Genomic DNA, 6,174 nt, shown 5'->3' with positions numbered 1-6,174 from the left:
AGGGCGGAGGGCGGAGGGCGGAGGGCGGAGGGCGGAGGGCGGAGGGCGGAGGGCGGAGGGCGGAGGGCGGAGGGCGGAGGGCGGAGGGCGGAGGGCGGAGGGCGGAGGGCGGCGGGCGGCGGGCGGCGGGCGGCGGGCGGCGGGCGGCGGGCGGCGGGCGGCGGGCGGCCCCAATTCGCTGGCTGCCGCGCTGCTCCGGAGCAGCTCGACCAGATTAAGTGGCCCTTATCACTGGAACCGCTCCCATCCCCACGCAGAGATTGATTCACAGACCTGTGTTCGAGTCTTCACTCGTACATTCTACTTGCTTTGTGTCTTTGGGCAGGTCGGGAAACCTCTCAGCCTCATCTGTAAAATGTGATCATAAATACCGGGTACCTGGAAGTGCTCGGTAAATAGTAGTTTTTACTGTTACTCTCTCATTTCAGCAGGACACTGATCTTTTTACTCCTAGTTTACACGTAAGGAAACTGCCCGTGACCCTGCAGATTCCAAAGCCTGCTTTTTTTCCAGCGCGGGGCTCTTTATCCCGTCTCTGTCTACAATCTTTCACACACGTTAAGTCAGTGCTTTCTGGGCCTCCAACAAGAAAGCAAACGCTAGGACCCTTCAAATATTTCAGGAAGGGGCGAATTCCAGTCACTGCCTGTTCTTCTCCGAGCCCCAATCAGCAATTTATTATTACAATTTTTTTTTTTTTTTTTTTTGAGACGGAGCTGTCTCCCAGACTGGAGTGCAGTGGCGCGATCTCGGCTCACCGCAACCTCCGCCTCCCGGGTTTAAGCAATTCTGCTGCCTCAGCCTCCCGAGTAGCTGGGATTACTGGCAGCCGCCACCACGCCCGGCTGATTTTTGTACTTTTAGTAGAGACGGGGTTTCACCATGTTGTCCAGGCTGGTATCGAACTCCTGACCACAAGTGATACACCGGCCTCGGCCTCCCAAAGTGCTGGGATTACCAGCGTGAGCCACAGTGCCCGGCCTTCTTTTTCTTTTTTAAACAGGGTTTCCCCCTGTTCCCAAAGCAGAGTGCAGTAGCATGATCATAGCTCACTGCAGCAGCCTTGAAATCCTAGACTCAAGTGATTCTCCTGCTTCAGCCTCTTGAATAGCTGGGACTACAGGCATGCCACCAGGCCTGGCTAATTTTTTTTTTTTTTTTTTTTCTCTGTAGAGACAGATCTCACTATGTTGACCGGACTGGTCTCAAACTCCTGGCCTCAAGCAGTCCTCCTGCAGCAACTTCACAGCGACACTGGAATGACAGGTGTGAGCCACTGTGGCAGGCCAATCTCCTGGTTGATTTCAGTCTAGACACTTTAATGAGCACCAAACATGAGCTAGGCAGTGGACTAGACTCAAGGATGGGTTGAATGTGTTTCCTGTCCTTCAAGCAAGCAGAGGGCAAGTAAGACCCATGTATTAGTAGCCAACAATAACATTGGGTGGCTCACGCCTGTAATCCCAGCATTTTGGGAGGCCAAGACTGGCGGATCATTTGAGGTCAGGAGTTCGAGACCAGCCTGACCAACATGGTGAAACCTCCACTCTACTAAAAATACAAAAAAATTAGCCGGGCATGGTGGAGTGTGCCTGTAATCAGGAGGCTGAGGCAGGAGAATCACTTAAACCTGAGAGGCAGAGGTTGCAGTGAGTGGCGATCATGTACCAGTAAAGCACCTACTGCATGCCAGTTAGTGTTCTGAGTGCTTTGCAAATATTAACTCACTCAGTCCTCGTATCTCCACAATGACCCTCTGAGGCAGGTTCTATCTTTTCCCACTTGCAGATGAGGAAATTTGCCCAAGGTGACAGAAATCAGGATTCAAGCCCAGGCTGCTGGCTCCCAAGACCATACTCTTTCTCCACTATTGTCTATGGCCTCCACATTTTTGTTGTATTTTTGGCATTTGTTGACTTTGAAGTGTGGGAAGGATTTGAGAGGCAGAGAAAAGGCACTTTGGGAACAAGGTGAACCAAAACACGAGAGGTTTGCAGCTGCATTATCATAATAGCTCCTATTTGTGAGGGTTTAGTACAACTAGCCTTTTAATGTATAATTTCAACCCCAGCAATTCATTTTATGTAAGAATTTTTTTTTTTTTTTTGAGATGGAGTTTCGCTCTGGTTGCCCAGGCTGGAGAGCAATGGCGCAATCTTGGCTCACCACAACCTCCGCCTCCCGGGTTCAAGCAATTCTTCTGCCCCAGCCTCCCGAGGAGCTGGGATTACAGGCATGTGCCACCACGCCTGGCTAATTTTGTATTTTTAGTAGACACGGGGTTTCTCCATGTTGGTCAGGCTGGTCTCAAACTCCGGACCTTAGGTGATCTGCCCGCCTCAGCCTCCCAAAGTGCTGGGATTATAGGCATGAGCCACCATGCCCATCCTTATGTAAGAACTATTATAGCTCCGTTCCACAGATGAGGAAACCAGGGACCAGAGGAATTGTGCAAAGTCACAGCTAGGAAGTGGAGGAGAAACCGGGACTCAAACCCAGGGCACCCAATGGCCTAGTCTGCACTCTCACCACAGCACTCCACTGCTTCCCTCCTTTGTAGCTGGGAGAAGATGGAATTTAGTAACTGGAGAGGTGACTGGGATGAGGTGCAGCTCTAGAAGCTGCACCAGAACTCACAGGACCCCAGAGCTGCCAAGCTAGAATGCCCTCAAAGGGCTCATGGTTCAAGCCCCAGAGGCGTCATCCCATGGGAGTTTCGCTGAGGAGCCTGTCTCATAGGCGGTTCTCCCTCTGATCTTTCCTGCTGTCCAGTCGTCCTAATCTGTTGTTCAGACACTCCCAGGGAGAGCTTTTTCAGCCTTAACCTTGGCTTTTTGTCCTGCCTTGGCCCAAATCCACACTCTTAGCCTGACTCCTACCGTGTTTTCTTCTCCTCCTCCTGCTCTCAAGACATTCAAGATTCTGTGCCCTTGTCACCTCGTCTCCTCACTGGGTTCTCTCATTTCTGCAATGAGTAAGAAATGTGAGTAGGAAGAAGATGCTCTCGGAAACTCAAGTTCAAATATTCCTGTTTCTGGTTAGCTCTGGGGCCTGCCATGAGTCACTCAACTTCTCATCCTGTTTTCCTGTCTGTAATCATATTCATACCCATCTAAGCAAAGCCTTTAGATGAGAAATAGATGAGATGATGAATGGAAACAACTAGTCATGAATTTTAAATATATTATTAATAATATATATATATTTTTTTTTTTTTTTTTTTTTTTGAGACGGAGTCTTGTTCTGTCACCCAGGCTGGAAGGCAATGGCACGATCTCAGCTCACTGAAACCTCCACCTCCTGGGTTCAAGCGATTCTCCTGCCACAGCCTCCCGAGAAGCTGGGATTATAGGTGCCTGTCACCACGCCTGGCTAATTTTTCTATTTTTGGTAGAGACGGGGTTTCACCATGTTGGCCAGGCTGGTCTCAAACTCCTGAGCTCAGGTGATCCTCCCGCCTTGGCCTTCCAAAGTACAGGGATTACAGGCGTGAGCCACTATGCCTGGCCAGTGGTATTATCAGCTAGTGATATTATATTAATAAATATTATTGTCCGGGCATGGTGGCTCACCCCTGTAATCCCAGCACTTTTGGAGGCCAAGGTGAGTGGATCACCTGAGGTCAGGATTTCGAGACCAGTCTGGCCAACATGGTGAAACCCCTTCTCTACTAAAAATACAAAAATTAGCCAGGCGTGGTGGCAGGCGCCTGTAATCCCAGCTACTTGCGAGGCTGAGGCAGGAGAATCGCTGGAACCCGGGAGGCAGAGGTTGCAGTGAGCCAAGATTGTGCCATTGCCCTCCAGCCCGGGCTGACAACAGTGAGACTCAGTCTCAAAACAAAAATAAAAATAAGTATTATTAGCAGTGTGATTAAGAAGGCAAAAAAAGAATTAATGAGGTACCAATTCAGAAAGTGTGAGTGTGGTTGCCTGGTAGGGGAAGACTTGCCTGCCTGGGTCAGAGTTGGGCAATAACGGATTCTTTGGTTGGGAAGCCAAAAGCATCTGCACCACTGGCCTTGGAAAGGAACTTGGGAACCCTACTTTATTCCTTTCACCAAACCCCTCTGCCTCCAGAAGGAATCTTGTACCTCCTTGGAATTCTGATGAACTCTGAAATGCCTCACTCCCTGAATATCTACCTGAGATTTATTTATTTTATTTATTTTTTTTTTTTGAGATGGAGTCTCGCCCTGTGTCACCCAGGCTGGAGTGCAGTGGCGTGATCTCGGCTCACTGCAACCTCTGCCTCCTGGGTTCAAACCATTCTGCCTCTGCCTCCCAAGTAGCTGGGATTACAGGCGCCCACTACCACGCCCAGCTAATTTTTGTATTTTTAGTAGCAACGGGGTTTCACCATGTTGGTCAGGCCGGTCTCAAACTCCTGACCTCGTGATCCACCCACCTCGGCCTCCCAAAGTGCTGGGATTTCAGGCATGAGCCACCACACCGGGCCTACCTGAGATTTATTATGCATGCCACTGAGCTACTCAACTGCAAACTCCTTGAGGATGGGTACTTCATCTTAACTATTTCATACACCCCCACACACGAACCTGCACTTAGGATGATGCCTTTGCCCTTGGTAGACTCCCTGAGTACCCAAGTGTCAGAGCTGGGAGAGACCTTGAGAATTCTCCACTACAAATCCCCACCCACCTCCTGCCATGCACGATTCACATTTTACAGATGAAAAAAATGAGAGGAACCATTCAAAAGGGCAGATGAGGCTGGTCCGAAGGTAGTGAGTTATCTCAACTGATTGTTCACAGTCAGTTACAGATCGAGCTCCTTGTTCTACCCTTTCCCACCTTCTCACTACTGCACTTTACTAGTCTTTTTAAAAAATTTTTTTAATAAATAAAAGAGCAGATGAACAACAGACTAGATTTATCAGAGGTGATCCACAGGGAAGGACTCCAAAGTCAGGGCTTCCTGCATCAGAACAGAAAGGCAGGCAGGGCACAGTGGCTCAAGCCTACAATCCCAGCACTTTGAGAGGCTAAAGTGAGAGGATGGCTTGAGCCCAGAAGTTCAAGGCCAGCCTGGGCAACATGGCAAATCCCCATCACTGCAACAAATACAAAAATGAGCTGGACGTGGTGGCATGTGCCTGTAGTCCCAGCTACTTGGGAGGCTGAGGTGGGAGGATTGCTTGAGCCTAGGAGGTTGAGTCTGCAGTGAGCCATGATTGCACCACTGCTCTTCAGCCTGGGTTACAGTGTGAGACCTTGTCTCAAAAAAAAAAAAAAAAAAAAAAATAGAGGCAGGAAAGGAAGATTGAGAGAGAGAATATGGGAAGTTATACCTGCCCCATTGCAAGGACCCCAAAGGCTTTGCAGCCAGAAGCCGGAATTCCTGGGCAGAGATAGGGATCCATTTAGTGCCAATCACAGCATTTTGAATCTGGGAAGAAGCTTAAAGCCTATCAAACCGAAGAAGTTTCTTGAATGCCAGTAAAGAGAGTAAACCACTGTTTTTTGCCCTCTACTAATTTTTTTTTAATCTTATCTCTACTGAACACAGGACAAAAAGACATTTGTCAGGGTTGATTCTTGGGCCTTCTGAAGTTCGGGGCACATGCAGGCGAGCATTACAGGTCCTAAGAATAAATCAGCTGGGAGGGGCTTAGATCCCAGTGGGGTCCCAGCACGTCCTGTGCCCTCCCCACCCCTCCCAGCAAGCATCCTGAAGGACCCCCTATACAGCTCCTCACCAGGGCACTGCCCTCTTTTCCTACCCTGTAGGGAGTAAGTGGGGCCACTAAGTCCTGCTTCCTGCTAGGAGTGTGGGGGTGTCAGTGGAGGATCTGTACTCCATGCCCTCTTAGCAGGCATCCCCCCAGCCAAGGCACTCATTCAGGGACTCCAGTGAAGGAAATCATAACTGGGCGTTCATCTCTGCCTGAGGCCTCCATCCAGCCCCTAAACCCTGAACTCTCAGGACAGAAAGCCTCCCCTTGTAGAGCAGTGTTTGATCCCTCAGGCCCCAGGGAAATTTCCAGGACTCTTACAGCTTTCCAACAACAAGCTTGTTGGTCAAACTGTTACAAAAACTCAGATAAGGGTTAGACATGGCGGCTCATGCCTATGATCCCAGCACTTTGAGAAGCCCTGGCAAGGGGATCAATTGAGCCCAGGAGTTTGAGACCAGCCTGGGCAACGTGGCGAAA

At 49.7% G+C, this 6,174-nt stretch overlaps 1 protein-coding gene across 5 annotated transcripts in view; it reads left to right on the top strand.

Annotated features, from left to right (window-relative positions):
- RRP12 (ribosomal RNA processing 12 homolog) overlaps nt 1-6,174 on the top strand; it is a 69,059-nt gene that overhangs the window by 180 nt on the left and 62,705 nt on the right. Inside the window, exons 2-3 of one of the 5 annotated variants that reach the window (XM_063710347.1) lie at nt 326-391; nt 1,174-1,266. The exons of 1 other annotated variant lie outside the window; for it this stretch is intronic. The gene's annotated coding sequence lies outside the window, so the exon portion shown is untranslated. Of the gene's footprint in view, nt 1-162; nt 392-1,139; nt 1,267-6,174 lie in introns of those variants that run through there. 3 more of the 5 variants (XM_063710348.1, XM_055352633.2, XM_055352636.2) reach the window with 3 other exon arrangements.

The sequence above is a fragment of the Gorilla gorilla genome, chromosome 8 (assembly GCF_029281585.2).
Source record: "Gorilla gorilla gorilla isolate KB3781 chromosome 8, NHGRI_mGorGor1-v2.1_pri, whole genome shotgun sequence".
In the NCBI taxonomy this organism is placed as follows: domain Eukaryota; kingdom Metazoa; phylum Chordata; class Mammalia; order Primates; family Hominidae; genus Gorilla; species Gorilla gorilla.
This window is presented reverse-complemented; position numbering and strand designations above follow the sequence as displayed.